The 15,205-nt window shown below is 46.1% G+C and overlaps 1 protein-coding gene across 15 annotated transcripts in view; it reads left to right on the forward strand.

The window, feature by feature from the left end:
- The window catches only part of SHANK3 (SH3 and multiple ankyrin repeat domains 3), a 703,681-nt gene that overhangs the window by 187,980 nt on the left and 500,496 nt on the right, over nucleotides 1–15,205 (forward strand). The window lies entirely within an intron of this gene.

The raw sequence follows: 15,205 nt of genomic DNA on the forward strand, positions 1-15,205 counted from the left end.
CATTAAGTTGAGTACAAGCTTGTCAAACATGCTGGTCAAAAACAACAATCACAGATGAATACAGGCAATTAGCAAAAGGAGAAGTCATGTTAGATGACCTGAACTCCCTGACAGATGAGAGGATTATTCTTCCTTTTATTGGAGATATGTTGACAAATACCATCTTTGAATCTCTGGCTTCTGATCTCATAGCCCTTTCTTATTTCCAGAACAGTTCCTTCTGCTGTGGTCTGTTCAGCCACTGAGGTGAGTCTGCCAATTGGAGCCTGCATGTGCCGCTACTCAATTGTCTATGACTGGGTGGGGATGTTCTACTTCTGTTAATTCATGAACACTTCTTCTATAGCATTTTGAATGCCTTCGAGGAACAAAGCCAGCATCTTCCTTCGTTTCATTTAGATGTCGTCCATTCCTCCTTTAGGACTGACGCTCAGGGGTAGTTGTGGTGTAGGTTGGTGAGAAGGGTATAGCTGTTTACTCGGTAGGCTGCCAGATGCTTCCTGTTTGGGGTTTAGCATTCTCTCCCATGTGGAATGGGATTAACTGTTTGGCATTCTTGTCATCTCTCTTCTGTTTTCTGGTGCATAATTCTTTTGTAATTACATCAGGGTTAATTGTCTGTCCCTGAAGGGACTTGCTAGATCTTGGCCCTAAGGTATTTGTTCTTCTGCCATGTGTCTCTGTACCAGTGTTTCCAATAAAGACTTGTGAGTACTGTTGTGTTATTCTAAAAGTTCTAAACATGGATCTCTTGATGCTGCCAAGGCATATTTAAATGAAATTCTGTTTGTTCTGACTTTTTGGTATTCCATTCGACTGTCTATACTACAGACTTGTTATGGTGTGCTTGAAGTCATATAGTGAAAAGAATTGTCAAAATGAGTCAGTTGTGACTTTTTAAGGGCATTATATATTATAGCTGCGTACAGACTGGATCAGACTTATGGTCTATCTAGTCCAGTATCCGGTTTCCAACAGCAGTCAGAACCAGACGCGTCATAGGAAGGTGCAAGATAACCTGCATCTTAACTCATGTGGAATCTCATGGCAAGAAAACTGCAATTTACAGTGTCCAACAGCTCCATTAAAAAAATGGTGGTTCACTGATAAGTAACTTTACCGTTCCATTCAAATAGATCTGCACCAGCCTTATACCGAGTGTGATCAGGAATCTCATTTAGCTTTGTTGACTTCTTGTAGAGAAAATGTACTTTTTTCCAAGTGATATTTTTGACAGAATCACAGTATTCTTGCAATTTTTGAATGACTTTGTCTAGCAGTTTCCCGTTCTCTGTATTGTAGAATTCCAGTGCATCTGGAATCCACATATAGCAGTCTAGAGAATTTAATCTTCTCTGATTTCTTTTTCCAGATTTCCAACATCATGTAATAAAGTTGTGACACCCAAGAGTTCTAGGAAGAGGCTGAACTTTATTTCTTGGACCTGATTTTTTGTCATGAGTCAGGGTTACCTGTTGTGTGGCAGAAGTTATTGTTACAAGTCCAAACCTCCTAAGACTTAGCAATTGATCCCCTCAAGTTAGGCCTTATTATCACAGTTACCAGTTTGAGTTTGAGCAAATTAACCTATTGTATAGCAGGCCAAGGCTTATGAAGACCTAGAGAACATGCAAACATTTTATAATCCAACCTTCTTCGAGTGCTGATCTCTATGTGTATTCCACAAATAGGTACGCATGCACACCATGTGCCAGAGTCCGGAGATTTTAGCAAGCAGTGTCCATTGGCCCGCACACACACAGTAGACCTCCTCGTACTCCCAAGTGAGGGTAGAAAAAACAGTACGGGTCGACGCCCCCTAAGTTCTTTCTTACTGCTGCATGATCTGAGTTGGGATCCAGAGTCCACTCTTGCTTCAACCTGTCAGAAAATCCTGTAAATAAGATTGTAAATAGTTATTCTTTTAGCCCAGTACAGTTAGTTTTTAGTATAGTTAGTGTAGTTTGTTTCATTGGACCGGGAATTGCCTCCCTGCAGTTGGGAATGATGCCCAGAGTCATGGGCTTCAAAAACTACGTCTCCTGCCCTAGATCCTTCTCTGTCAGCGATGAACACCAAAGCTGCCTCTACTCTCTGGGTCAGACACATATTTCAATGAAGTACAACATTTGTTGTTCATTTCCAGCGAGAACTTGCAAAGCCCATGAGCTTCACCTTGGAAAACATTAAATACAGAAGACCATGAGGCTCCTCTCCGATATGGGCCAGGGAGACCTCCCTGTACATGAACCTCACCAAACAAACAGTGCCACTCTGATCATGTGCTTAGGAGCAGATCCTTTGGTTTTTAAGCCTCCTCCAGAGCCTCTCTTGAAGGCAAGGGACGCTCTCATGGGCACAAGGAGAGTTCTCTAGCAAGGACTGTCCATAAGAGATGCACTCCTTCCCCAAGCCCATCGAGCTTGGGCGAGCCCTTACACACATACATTAAGGAACTGGTTCTGCAAAGATAAACCCAGACTGGAAAGTAAAACGCACAGGAAGAAGGATCCACTGGTTCCGTTGGTGATTTGAGTACCGAAGCATAAGGACCGTCATCTGCTGGTCCCATCAATGAGTGTGGCTCCGGACACTATGGTACCAACTCATCTGCCAAGGAATGCACTATGACTAAAGATGCTCCGGTACTTTTGGTGCCAGCCATTGAAACCCTTCGCACATTGGGGGGCACAAAGATCTACATGGCATCAGAGGCTATCTTCCTTTTCCGCCTGCAGCCTCCCCTCTTCTCTGGCAAAGCCCTCCTGAGGGACATTACTACACCAGAAGATCATGCTACTTCAATTTCCCAGGAACCATTTCACTTACAACTGCCAGGCAGGATCACCTCGGTACTGACATTGGATCAATCTGATGAGCCGTCCCTCCTTCATTGCCATAGAGAAAGCCAAACCTGGATAGGCAATCCAGGACTTACAGTCGCTACCCTTATGGACATGACCTCCCTAGGGACTGATGGTTTTCCATGCCATGGGTTCCCTCTCAAATGGTTGGCCCCTCTTTATGGCCTTATTGGGGGCTGTGGGATCCCTATACCAGATGTCCGGGACCCACCCAGGAGTCTTTCTCATTCTTCTCCCATATGTCAACAGCCTGTTCCATCGGCGTATGAGGATGAGGTGGAGGTTGACCTGGAGCTATAGGTACCAACGATTCTGATCGGAATTGCGTCCTCTTCCCCAGATGAGACGGTCTCTCCTTCCTCCTTATCCCCACCAGATGACTACAAGCAATACTAGGACTTATTACGAAGAGTGGCTAACGATCTCCTTATGTCTCTGGAGGAAATCCAAGATCCACACCACTGACTGTTGGACATTCTGCAGCCTCAGGGCCCAAGTAAGGTAGCCCTTTCAGTTAATGAGGCCATAATGAAACTGGTGAGATGGGTCTGGCACACCCCAGCGTCCTGCACCCCCACACCCCAGAGGACTGAGAGGTGCTATTTTGTTCTAGCAAAGGGAGCTGAATTTCTCTTCTCTCACCCTGCTCCCAGCTCTCTAGTGGTACAGTCTGCTATGAAATGAAATAGGTCACAATACCTGTGGCCTACCTCATCAGACAAGGGCTCCAAGAGACTTGACCTCTGGGGAGAAAGGTCTTCTCCTCTGCAGGTTGCAGTTCCTCATTGCCAATTACCAGGCCCTGCTAGCCAACTAGGACTTTAATAACTACTACAGGCTGGCGGCCTCTTAAGAGAAACTTTCTGCTGAGGACAGTACCCAGTTCCTCTCCCGTTTAGAGGAGGTTCAGACTGGTGGCAAAAATGGCCCTTCGGGCTGCAGTTGATGTAGCAGGTACAGCATCCAGAGACTTGGCCATAGGTATTGTAATGAGGTGGGATTTGCAATCCTTGGACTCCCCCAGGGAGGTGCAAAATGCTATCCAAGACCTTCCCTTTGATGAGTCCAGCAACTTTAACCAGAAGACTGATGACTTTCTCCACTCGTTAAAGGATTCAAAGTCTACTCTTTGCTCCCTGGGGATCTACACACCAGCCCAAGGAGGATGCACCAAACCTTTCAACCAATGAAAATCCAGAGGTGGATAAAGAACTGGTTAAAGGGGAGACTGCAGCGGGTCATACTGAAAGGTGAACTGTCAGGTTGGAGGGAGGTTACCAGTGGAGTTCCTCAAGGTTCGGTTTTGGGTCCGATTTTATTTAATCTATTCATTACTGACCTCGGAACCAAATGTAGGAGTGGGCTGATAAAGTTTGCAGATGACACAAAGTTGGGAGGTATTGCCAATTCGGAGAAGGATCGGGATATCCTGCAGGGAGATTTGGATGACCTTGTAAACTGGAGTAATAATAATAGGATGAAATTTAATAGTGAGAAGTGTAAGGTTATGCATTTAGGGATAACTAACAAGAATTTTAGTTATGAGCTGGGGACGCATCAGTTGGAAGTAACGGAAGAGGAGAAGGACCTCGGAGTCCTGGTTGATCGCAGGATGACTATGAGTCGGCAATGTGACATGGCCGTGAAAAAAGCTAATGCAGTCTTGGGATGCATTAGGCGAGGTATTTCTAGTAGGGATAAGGAGGTGCTGGTTCCGTTATACAAGGCACTGGTGAGACCTCATTTGGAGTACTGTGTGCAGTTCTGGTCTCCCATGTTTAAAAAGGATGAAATCAAACTGGAACAGGTACAGAGAAGGGCCACTAGGATGATCCGAGGAATGGAAAATCTGTCCTATGAAAGGAGACTCGAGGAGCTCGGTTTGTTTACCTTAACCAAAAGAAGGGTGAGGGGGGATATGATTGCTCTCTTTAAATATATCAGAGGGATCAATACCAGAGAGGGAGAGGAATTATTTCAGCTCAGTACTAATGTGGACACGAGAACGAATGGATATAAACTGGCCGCCGGGAAGTTTAGGCTTGAAATTAGATGAAGGTTTCTAACCATCAGAGGGGTGAAGTTTTGGAACAGCCTTCTGAGGGAAACAGTTGGGGCGAAAGACCTCTCTGGCTTTAAGATTAAGCTTGATAAGTTTATGGAGGGGATGGTTTGATGGGATAAAGTGATTTTAGTCAATAGGTCAATAACGTGCCATCGCTGGTAATTAGTAACAATGGTCAATGATGGGATATTAAAAGTTACTACAGAGAACTTTTTCCAGAGGGTCTGGCTAGAGAATCTTGCCCACATGCTCGGGGTTCAGCTGATCGCCATATTTGGGGTCGGGAAGGAATTTTCCTCCAGGGTAGATTGGCAGAGGCCCTGGAGGTTTTTCGCCTTCCTCCGCAGCATGGGGCAGGGGTCGCTTGCAGGAGAATTCTCAGCGATTTGAAGTCTTTAAATCATGATTTGGGGACTTCAACAGCTGAGTCAAGGGAGAGAATTCTTCCAGGAATGGGTGGGTCAGCTTTTGTGGCCCGCATCATGTGGGAGGTCAGACTAGATGATCATAATGGTCCCTTCTGACCTTAGAGTCTATGAGTCTATGAGTCTAAGACAGCCTCCTCGTCCGCCTCCTCCTCCTTTGTTCTACTACCAGTGTCCTGCTGAGCCTCCACACAAGCAAAAAGAAGACTCAGAGACCCTGCTTTTTCACCCCCTCTACCACCACATCTGCGACCCATTCCCAGCCCACTGCTAGCAACCACTTTTGATGTTTTAGTTGAGACCTATTTGCCGTCTCTGATGCTACCTGCCCCTTCTTCTGTCACCTTTGGAGGCTGTCTCACTCTGTTCACCCACAACTGGGAGCTAATCATGATGGACAGTTGGGTCTTGGAGATTGTCCATCAGGGATACTGCATAGAATTCCTCTCCCTCCCTCCCTCCTCACAAACCCACTTCCTGGTCCCCTTTTGAGGTGATGCTTCATCAGGAAGCAAAATCCCTATTGCACAAGGATCAACAGAGCGCATCCTGCCTCAGTATCAAGGAAGAGGGTTCTAGTTCCATATGTCCTGGTCCCCAAAAAAGACAGTAGGTGGAGACCCATTCCAGATCTTCAACAACTCAACATCTTCATTCAGAAATTCAGGATGGTTACGTTGTCATCAATAATCCCTTCTTGAATGGTTCGAGGCTCTTGACGTGAAAGATGCATATTTCCCACAGGAATTTCCTATCGTTTATGCTGGGCTGGGAGCACTTCCAATTCTGAGTCCTCCCCTTCGGACTAGAAATGGCACCCAGAGTGTTTACAAAAGTTTTCTCTGTTGCACCCAGATGACACGTCAGGGCCACACGATCTTTCCGTGGCTCAATGACTGGCTCCTGGTAGGTCGCTTTTGACAGGAGGTCAGGTTGGCTATTTAATTCCTCTTTTAAAATCTTGCAGCTATAAGGGTTTGCTGAACGGGACAAGTTCTTTTAATCCCCCACAAGGACAATAAACTTTACAGGGGCAACGCTGGACTCTGTTTGCGCAAGAGCTTTCCTGCCTGTAGAAAGGTTTCAAACAATGTGCAGCCTAATTTCTTTGATAGTCCTCGGTCTGCAGGAAATCACTGCTAGGTCACATGGCAACGTGTACTTATGCGACACCCTTTGCCAGGCTTCATCTATGTTGCCTGCAGGCCTGGCTCAGTTCAGTCTGCTCACCAGTATACACCATATCAGCTCCAGGGTGGCCGTTCCCACCAGAATCATTGCCTCCTTCACTTGGTGGTATAAGTTCCCTTCTCCCTTCCCGCTCCCACTGTCACCATTGTAACACATGCGTCCCTTCTGGAGTGGGCGCCCACCTGAACAGTCACACTGCAGGGGTTCCTGGACCCCACGGGAGGCCAGACTACATATCAACATCCTGGAGCTGTGGGCAGTCCATCTTGCATGCAAGGCCTTCCTCCTACTCATTTGCTCCTTCCACATCCAAGTGATACTGGACAATATCTCCACTGTGGTCTACATAAACAGGGAAAAGCAAGATCTCTCCTGCTCTGTCTGGAGGCAGTCAGTTATTAAATTAACACCATTATGGGAGCATAACCTTGTGTTGTCAAAACTTGTTGGTCCTCCGTTTGAACCCTTAGCAATATGTTCCATGACCCACCTATCCATGATGGTGGCATTTCAAGGGCCATCACTTCAGCCAGGAGGGTCAATGAACTGGCAGCCCTCATGACGGACTCCTCCTTTAGGGTATTTCACAAGGACAAAGAACCCCTTTGCCTTCAACCTAAATTTCTACCCAAGGCTATCTCCGAATTCCACCTTAACCAGTGTATTCACTTGCCTTTTCTTTTCTCAAAACCCAGCGCTTTGTCTGAAGAGACTTCACTCCCTCCACGTGAGGCATAGAGTGGCCTTTTACCTGCAAACAATCAAGCCCACCAGGAAGTCTCCAAGACTCTTCTTCGCAATAGCAGAGAGATCCTGTTGTCAAGCTATATCATCTCAGAGGATTTCTAACTGGGATTCTGGCTACAAATTGGCTTGCATCCCACCTCCCGGTGGTATAACAGCCCACTCTACGAGAGCGCAGGCTGCTATGGTAGCATCCCTGTAGGAGGTCCCAGTGCAGGACAAATGCAGAGCAGCCACGTGGAGCTCCATACATATGCTTGCTAGGTATTATGCTCTAGTCCAGGCCTCTGCAGTGGATGCGGCAGTGGGATATGCGCTACTGCACTCATTTTTATTGCCGGTTTCCTTGCACCCACCTCTGAATATTGATTGTCAATCACCCACATGTGGAATACACACAGAAATGGAGGTTACTTCTCTTACAAACATCTGCCCAGGCAACCTGAATTCTGGCATTTCCTAACTTTTGAGGGCTGGACCTTGCCACCTTAACTTGCTTTTAATGTAGTTTCCTAGGATGCAATTTTTGTTTTATATTTTTAAATGTCAAATTTTAAAATAAAAAATTCCCACCAGATGGAGCCATACTGGCCCTCCATGTGGGTTATGAGCGGGATGGGGATCTTTGCAGCCACAGCACAGGTCTCTATAGGTGCCACAAGGACTCCTCGTTTTTGCTGATACAGACTAACATGGCTACCACTCTGAAATTTAGCTAACAGAATAACTGGTAGCAGAAGCACATTGTTATCATCTCTGTGGACCTGCCACTGAGAGATATTTTGCCAGTTTCCCAGGTATTTGCTAGACAGCAAAGGAATGCTGAAACTCAAGAAAAACTGAATGCACTAGAGCCTTTGGTAAGGGAGCATTCTCTAGTGGCTACAGACCCTCTGTCCCTGTCCACCCCCAGGCTCTCCCTATCAGGCTGCTCCTGTCCCACATCCTGCCCCTGTGCACTCCATGCCTGATTCCTCCTCCAGCTTCCCTCAGCTCCTGTCTTCACTCCCATGCCCAGCTCGTACCCGTTTTCCCTGCCACTCCTATCGTCCCTATCCCTAGCTCTTGCCCTGCTCCCCCTCCCTTTTCTCCTGCCTCTCTCCTCCTTTATTCCTACCCCCATCTCGTATATTCTGCCCCCCTCTGCTCCTCCCCTTCCCCTCCTCCAGCTACTAACCCCCCCTCCCCTCCAAGCTCCTGCCCCTGTTCTCATCTGTCTGCTTTAGAATCAGGCTGCTTCTTTCCTTCTCCCCACTGTCTGGTGCTAGCAGAGAGAACACGGAGGAAAGACAGCCTTCTGCTCTCAGTTCTCTGCCCAGTGCTATAGCAGCCCAGAGTGGCCTGAACCAGCAATTGCCTAGAAAGTCCATCTCAGCTCCTCCACCCAAGGTCAGCACATAGGAGCTGTGAGAGGATGGAGCATGCTCAGTGCAGGCAAAATCTTCAGAGAATTTAGCTGCCAAATTAACAAATCTCTACTGAGACTGTGCAAATTGTGATTTTTTTCAGAGGCTTATAACTTGGGCACACTTGGGTGACTTGTCATGGAGACAGCAAAAGGCACATCCTTGACACAAAAACCACCCCAAATTTCATCTCTTTGCTCCAAAGCATGGGGCTGGTGGATGTTCTCAGAGAAACGATTGTAAGAGGCTTTTTTAACATGGCTAAAACTATATATTTTCCCCCAACATCATTCTCAGAAAGAGCTGGTGTGTTTTAGCTAAACACCACCCTCCCAGTTCAGCTTGAGGCAGGCACCTGGCATGGAAAACTTCATTCCAAATGGGTAAAGCTGGTGAAATTATAAGTAACTGAAAACAGGGTCTTATAATGGGGAGTGTTGAGTAACCGTCAATAATCAAATGGTTCTGAACCAGCAAGTTGTGTGACTAACCAATGCAATCAAGTGATCTTCATATTGTAACCCTCATCCCTGTTCTTTGTTACGTTCACTGCTGCATCTTGTTTCAAATTAGTATGTAAGTAAATAAACGTCTTCGGCATGATCTAAAGTCCGAATGCCGTTCCCTTGCCCAGCAGCACTGCAGCTTCTTCCCTCACTGATTCCTTTCTTGCTCTCTAATGGAAAAAGTAACTTTCCAGGAGTTTCCTACTACTAGTATTTCATGAACCAGCTCTTCTGACCATGAAGACTCCCAGTCCAATTAGGAAGCAGACCTGGGCTCACAGAGCAGAGAGCCAAGGATCTGAGAGATTTAATTCTTTACTTGCAAAATTAATGCTCGAACAGCAACACTTCTGAGAGTAAATTGGAGTTACGTGTAGCTGCATTGAAGAATCACCTGGCAGAGCAGCCCAGAGTGCTGTAGTGCCTGGTGTGTGTAATTTGTCTCTCCAGTGAAGGAGCAGATGAGTACTAAGAATGATTTCCCTGTTTTCTGTCAAGTGCCTTATTAATAAAAACACGTGTATTTTTATGTGTGACCACAACAGAACGATTCACTTTGAATCCTTCCCTGTCCCTCTGCTTCTTGTCTTGCCCCACACAGCCTGCTCTCTCCCCATCTAGGCCAGTAGCAGACCCTGCCCACATTTATATTTAGCAAGCATGGATTCTCCCAGATTACAGCTAGTGACTGCCAATAGAACATCTGTCAGGGATCAGGGTCTTGAACCCTGGCCCACATAGGTGCTTTGGAGCGCGTACACCCCCAACCTGCTACTTGGTGACCTGATAACTGTTGTTGGAATAGGAGCTGAACTCTGACAGAGGACCCCAGTCCTGGGAGCTGATTGGTGGAATGCTGGGGGTCCTGATTGGTTCACTCACAGCTCCTATTTAAACCCAGCACAGGAACAGAATTCTGTCCATGCAACTGGGTTCACCCTGCTTCAGACTGCTTCCCCTTGAATACCTGCGCCTGTTGCTGCTCTCCCCTGCCTATCTCCTGGTTTGTCCTCTCGCATGTCTCTGTCTCGGGCTCTGATCTCCAGGTATCTGACCCGGCCCAACTCCTGTCCAATGTGATAGGATACACCTTAGGGAAAAACGCTATGTTCGCTTCCTGGATCTTTTTTGCTTTCCTCAGTAGAAAAGAAACAGGTTACTCTGAAGAGAGAGGTTTCTCAAGACATATGTTGTCCCCGTTAAAACTGGATAATCTTGATCTGTGCTCTGAAGGTCACCAGCACAGATCTCAAAGTTATTCAGGAAAAAAGTGGGTGTAATGGTATCATGAACCTCAAAACCCCCAGTTCATGCTGCACTTCAGGCTCTGCTGCAGGAGTTTGGTTTTGCACTTTTTGTTCCAAACACAGGACACGATGCAACCAGAGAAGAATCCTTCTGCATCTGAGAATTTTGCAGCCTGTGGTGAGGGTCTGAAAGGAGCTGGTGTTTTCATAGATCTTAACAATTCCTACCTTTAACACGTCGCTAGTGAGCTGCTCCCTCTGCACCTGGTGGCTCTGTGTGGTAGCCAGTGTCCTACGGTATGAATTCTTCTCTGTGAAGAGGATGAGGGTTATTATCTGATGAGTCAATGACTACTATTACTGAATTAATAAATCAAACTTTAATTAGACCACCAAGATACTCAGTTTAGGCACTTGCAACCCTTTGTGCTGATATTGCTGTGACCCTGCCCTCCTCTTCCTTACGGCATGTCAACTTCTCTTCGCCTCATGTCAGCATTTAGATTGGAAGCTCTTTGTGCAGGAACTGTGTGTTGTGTTTTGGAAAAAACCCAGAGTGTGGACAGAGTGAAAATAACCCATAATATAATAGCACCCAGTACATGGAAGGTGTTTTACGGGGGTAGAGTAAGACAAGTCTATGCCTGGGGGCACATGCAATCTGAATGGACAACATACAGACAAAATATAGACCCAGGAGTAGAGGAAGAAGCAAACAGGCAACGGGGATGGTACAATATGCATCACATTAGCACCATGGTTTCTTGAAACACAAAAATTTTTACTTGTTTATAGCGAATTAAAGGCACATTTCTGGGATTATAGAAAGAGGTGGTTCTGAGGAGGGATTTGAAGGATGACGTGGAGATTGTCTGGTAGTTGAGGTGGGGAGCAGAATCAGGGAACAAAGGGAGTGAGAGGGACGATGGAATTGTTGGAGTCTAGATTGTGAACAGGAGAATGGACGAAAGTGCATGAATGCAGCACTATCATGCTTGGCTCTCGATCCTGCTGTGCTCAGAGCACAGGAGTCTGGATCCAGCGCTAGCATGCTGGGTTCTGGATCCTGCTGCGGTCAGTTGGTGGGAGCAAGACCCTCCTCTTTAGTGTATCAACATTGTTTGAGATGAAAGTGAATATTAAACTGTCATTTGATGACATTGCATCATGCAGAATCCTGGGGCGAAATCTTTCCCCACTGAATGGGAGTTTTGTCTTTCCATGGGACTTCTCTGAAGCAGGATTTCAACCCTGGTCTGTAGTGACAGCTTTCTTAGCTGTATTGGGTTGCAGGTTGAAAGAGAGAGGGAGAAGAAAGCAGAGGGAAAGAGTTTGGAAGGGTGTCTGGGGGTCCTTTGCCAGACATTAAAGAACATACAGCTGGCATGTTCTCATTAATATTTAAGAATCAAGTCTGCCCGGGAGGAGAAACTAGAGCAGACTCAAGCTGTTTGGGACTAGTGAGGAAAGAGACACAGTGGAGAGACACACTTGCATTCCCAAAGACTCCAGGAAGAGTACAAAGCAGCCTCTTGACAGCTGTGCAGGAAGATTACTGGTTTCCAATGGGAGGGTTGTTGTCCTGTTTTTGTGTGTGTGCTGCCATCCTGTGGAATGAAGTGTAAAAGAGGAAAGTCTGATTGGACCCTGGAAATGTTCAAACTATTGCTAATGCATGTGGAAAAAGGTAATCCAAAATAACATGTCCTCAATGGGCAGGAGAAGCCCACAGAGCCGCAGCAGCAAGGTGAGACTGAGTGGGGAGAGTATGTTTGCAGTGTGATGAGGCAGAAAAATGGCCAATGCAGTTTTGGGTTCCTGAGGAATCATACCACATCTGCACACCCTTTGCCTGTGTCCACACTAACTATTTTTTCTCCCAAATTTCCCACTCTTGCTAACACCAGTTCAGCTCCATGGGCGCAAGCACCACTAGGAGTACTAGTGTATGTGACAGGGTGCTGACCACCACCGTTTTTACCACCAGGTCATTTAGAATTGCCTTGGGAAGGATTAGTGACATGGTGATAAGAAAACTGGTGATGGCTGGCACCTTTTCTATGCTAGTGCTCCTCCTATGGGGCATTCCCAGTGTGGGCAGCAATGGGAAACTTTAGAGACAAATTTGTGTATACAAGAGGTAGATGGTTCTAGTGCAGGGGTAGGCAACCTCTGTCACTTGTGCCAAAGGCGGCACACGAGCTGATTTTCAGTGGCGCTCACACTGCCTGGGTCCTGGACACCGGTCCGGGGGGCTCTGCATTTTAATTTAATTTTAAATGAAGCTTCTTAAACACCTTAAACCTTTTTTAAACACCTTTTTAAAAACCTTATTTACTTTATATACAACAATAGTTTAGTTATATATTATAGACTTATAGAAAGCGACCTTCTAAAAACGTTAAAATGTATTACTGGCACGCAAAACCTTTAATTAGAGTGAGTAAATGAAGACTTGGCACACCACCTCTGAAAGGTTGCCGACCCCTGTTCTAGTGCAAGGTACTGAAATATATTGAAATTGGAGGGTGTGGGCCTGGGGTGATCAGAGTTATCAGAGTGATCAGAATCAGTACAATTTGGATAAGTTGTGGGTGGGAAGGATATTATAACAGTGTGGAAATATCTGAAGATGTTTGGGAAGGGGCTTGGGAGGGTTTATTTCTCTTTTGCTGTTGGGGTGTGAGGAGATGTTTGGGGAATGGTTCACCAATGTTGGGGAGCAGGTGAGGTTTGAGGGGTGTTTCACCATTGTTAGGAGGCAGGGAGGTTTGGGGCATACAGAAATTGATGCCATGTCCTCCTCTCCAGCAGCGCTCACTCTATCATACTGTTTGTACTGAGGAACATGATATCCTGGTAACCTTTGCCAGCACCATCCAGCCCTATTGACCTGGATCCTCTTTGCTTTCTGAGCTGCTTCTCATGTCATGGCCTCGTGAGCCAGCTGCTGTGTTCCTCAGCTCAGTTTGGTGCTCATTTCAGCTGCTGTCATAGGCTGCTTTTCCTTGGCTGATGATCAGAGAATGTCACAATGGGGGGCCTCTTGTGAAGCAGGGAAGCTGGGGCGGGACCTGGACTTGGAGGGAAAGGTGATCAGGCTTCAGGTTCAGCACTTTCTAATAAACCAGGAATTCCTCTCCCCTGCCTTTGTCTGTGGCCTGCTCTGTTGCTCTGCCAGGGGCATTCAGAGTATCAGAATGTGCTGCAACTGCAACGCTGATTTCTTCAAGCTTCAGGTTTTGGTGTCTTGTAAAATTGAATCCTCTATATGTCTTCACTTCCCTGGCCTCTCACTGGCATTTAAATGTTACCCCAGGTTCAGAGCTGCAGCACTTGCTTGTGGTGGCTGTTGGGAAGGAGAGCAACAATGGATGTATGTTATGTTCCCAGGGTCTCATTTTCCTGGACACTTATTTCTCATGCTGAACTGGGACTGGTTCTCAGCTGGTTTTAGGGGCTTGCTGTAGGTGCCAGCATAGCATTAGAAAAATATTTTGATATCCTTTGGCCCTGTCTGCACTGACTAGCTAAATCACATATGATCCTGGTTTAAACTGAGTTCAAAGCCCCGTGCAGATTCACTTCAAACTGGATCACTTTGAAGCTTTATTGCATTGGTGACTGTATCCAGCTGACTTCCCTCCACCATCTTCCCAGCAAGGAGGGTGCTGCTGGATGCTGATTGCTGGTGGAGCCATGAGGGCTCTTTTGGTCTTTGCTTGCAGAGTTCTGGGGTGGTTTCCTTGAACATTGTAGACAGGGTTTTTTTCTGAGACTCATACTAGCCAGATCATTATTAATATTATTTCTTTTGTGATAGGCACTGCCCCAAAGACCTTTCACACTTCCATGAAAGCTGGCTATTGCAGGGTTTGATAACACACGTCTCAGAGGAAGAAATTCCTGTGACACAAATCTGGGAAGCTGAACTAAAGCCCCTTGGGGAATGAGCATATTCAAGCTCCGTTGTGCTCATGTAGGTCTGCTGTCTATCTGCTTGGGGCTGTCTCCTCAAATCAGCAACTTCTGGAACCTACGCATTTGTGTGGAATTTGCTTAAATAAATATATTTGCTAAAAATTATAATTGAAAAAAAATCCACAATCTTAAAAGGAGGACCTGTGTGCAGCTGAGAAAAGACAACCCCCTTGAGAACAGGTCTAATTGCTGGCCCCATTTGGGAGGCCCACGGCTGAAAGTGACATCAATAATAAAAGCACAGTTATAAAGTGGAGAGTAAAAGCGACAGTGACTCCAGTTATAAAATCTCACAATAAGAGTCAATGTTCAAGGAGCCTGATCTCCTCTCATTTAAGTGCTTTAAGTTCAAGAGGCAGATAGATGGATTACACCACTTTAAAATGTTGACAGGGGACAACATAGTGTAAACAAGAGATACAAATAAAGCCATCCACCATACATTTTACATGCATCAGCTTGACTTTTCTGCCTAACAGGAAGCTGGCATGTCACCTTAGGTTTCAAGCAGTGTGTGGTCTTGCTGGAGAAGTTGTTGCTAAAAATCACGTAACTGCTGAGACTTCAGTTGATAGTGTGTCTGTGTCACAGTTTTATATGCTGTAAATGTTTCGATTTATGGTGTATATGAATAGAAGATATCTAGTGGGAGGGTAAAGGTGTGTCTTGGGGACTTGGGTGGAGGGCAGGGGGAGATAGTTATTTTCCCCAATGGCTCTGGCTTCCATGATATGCTTCAGCTGTCCCCAATCTCTGGGGCAGGAAATGTGTCCCTG

This window comes from Chrysemys picta, chromosome 1 (assembly GCF_011386835.1).
Source record: "Chrysemys picta bellii isolate R12L10 chromosome 1, ASM1138683v2, whole genome shotgun sequence".
In the NCBI taxonomy this organism is placed as follows: domain Eukaryota; kingdom Metazoa; phylum Chordata; order Testudines; family Emydidae; genus Chrysemys; species Chrysemys picta.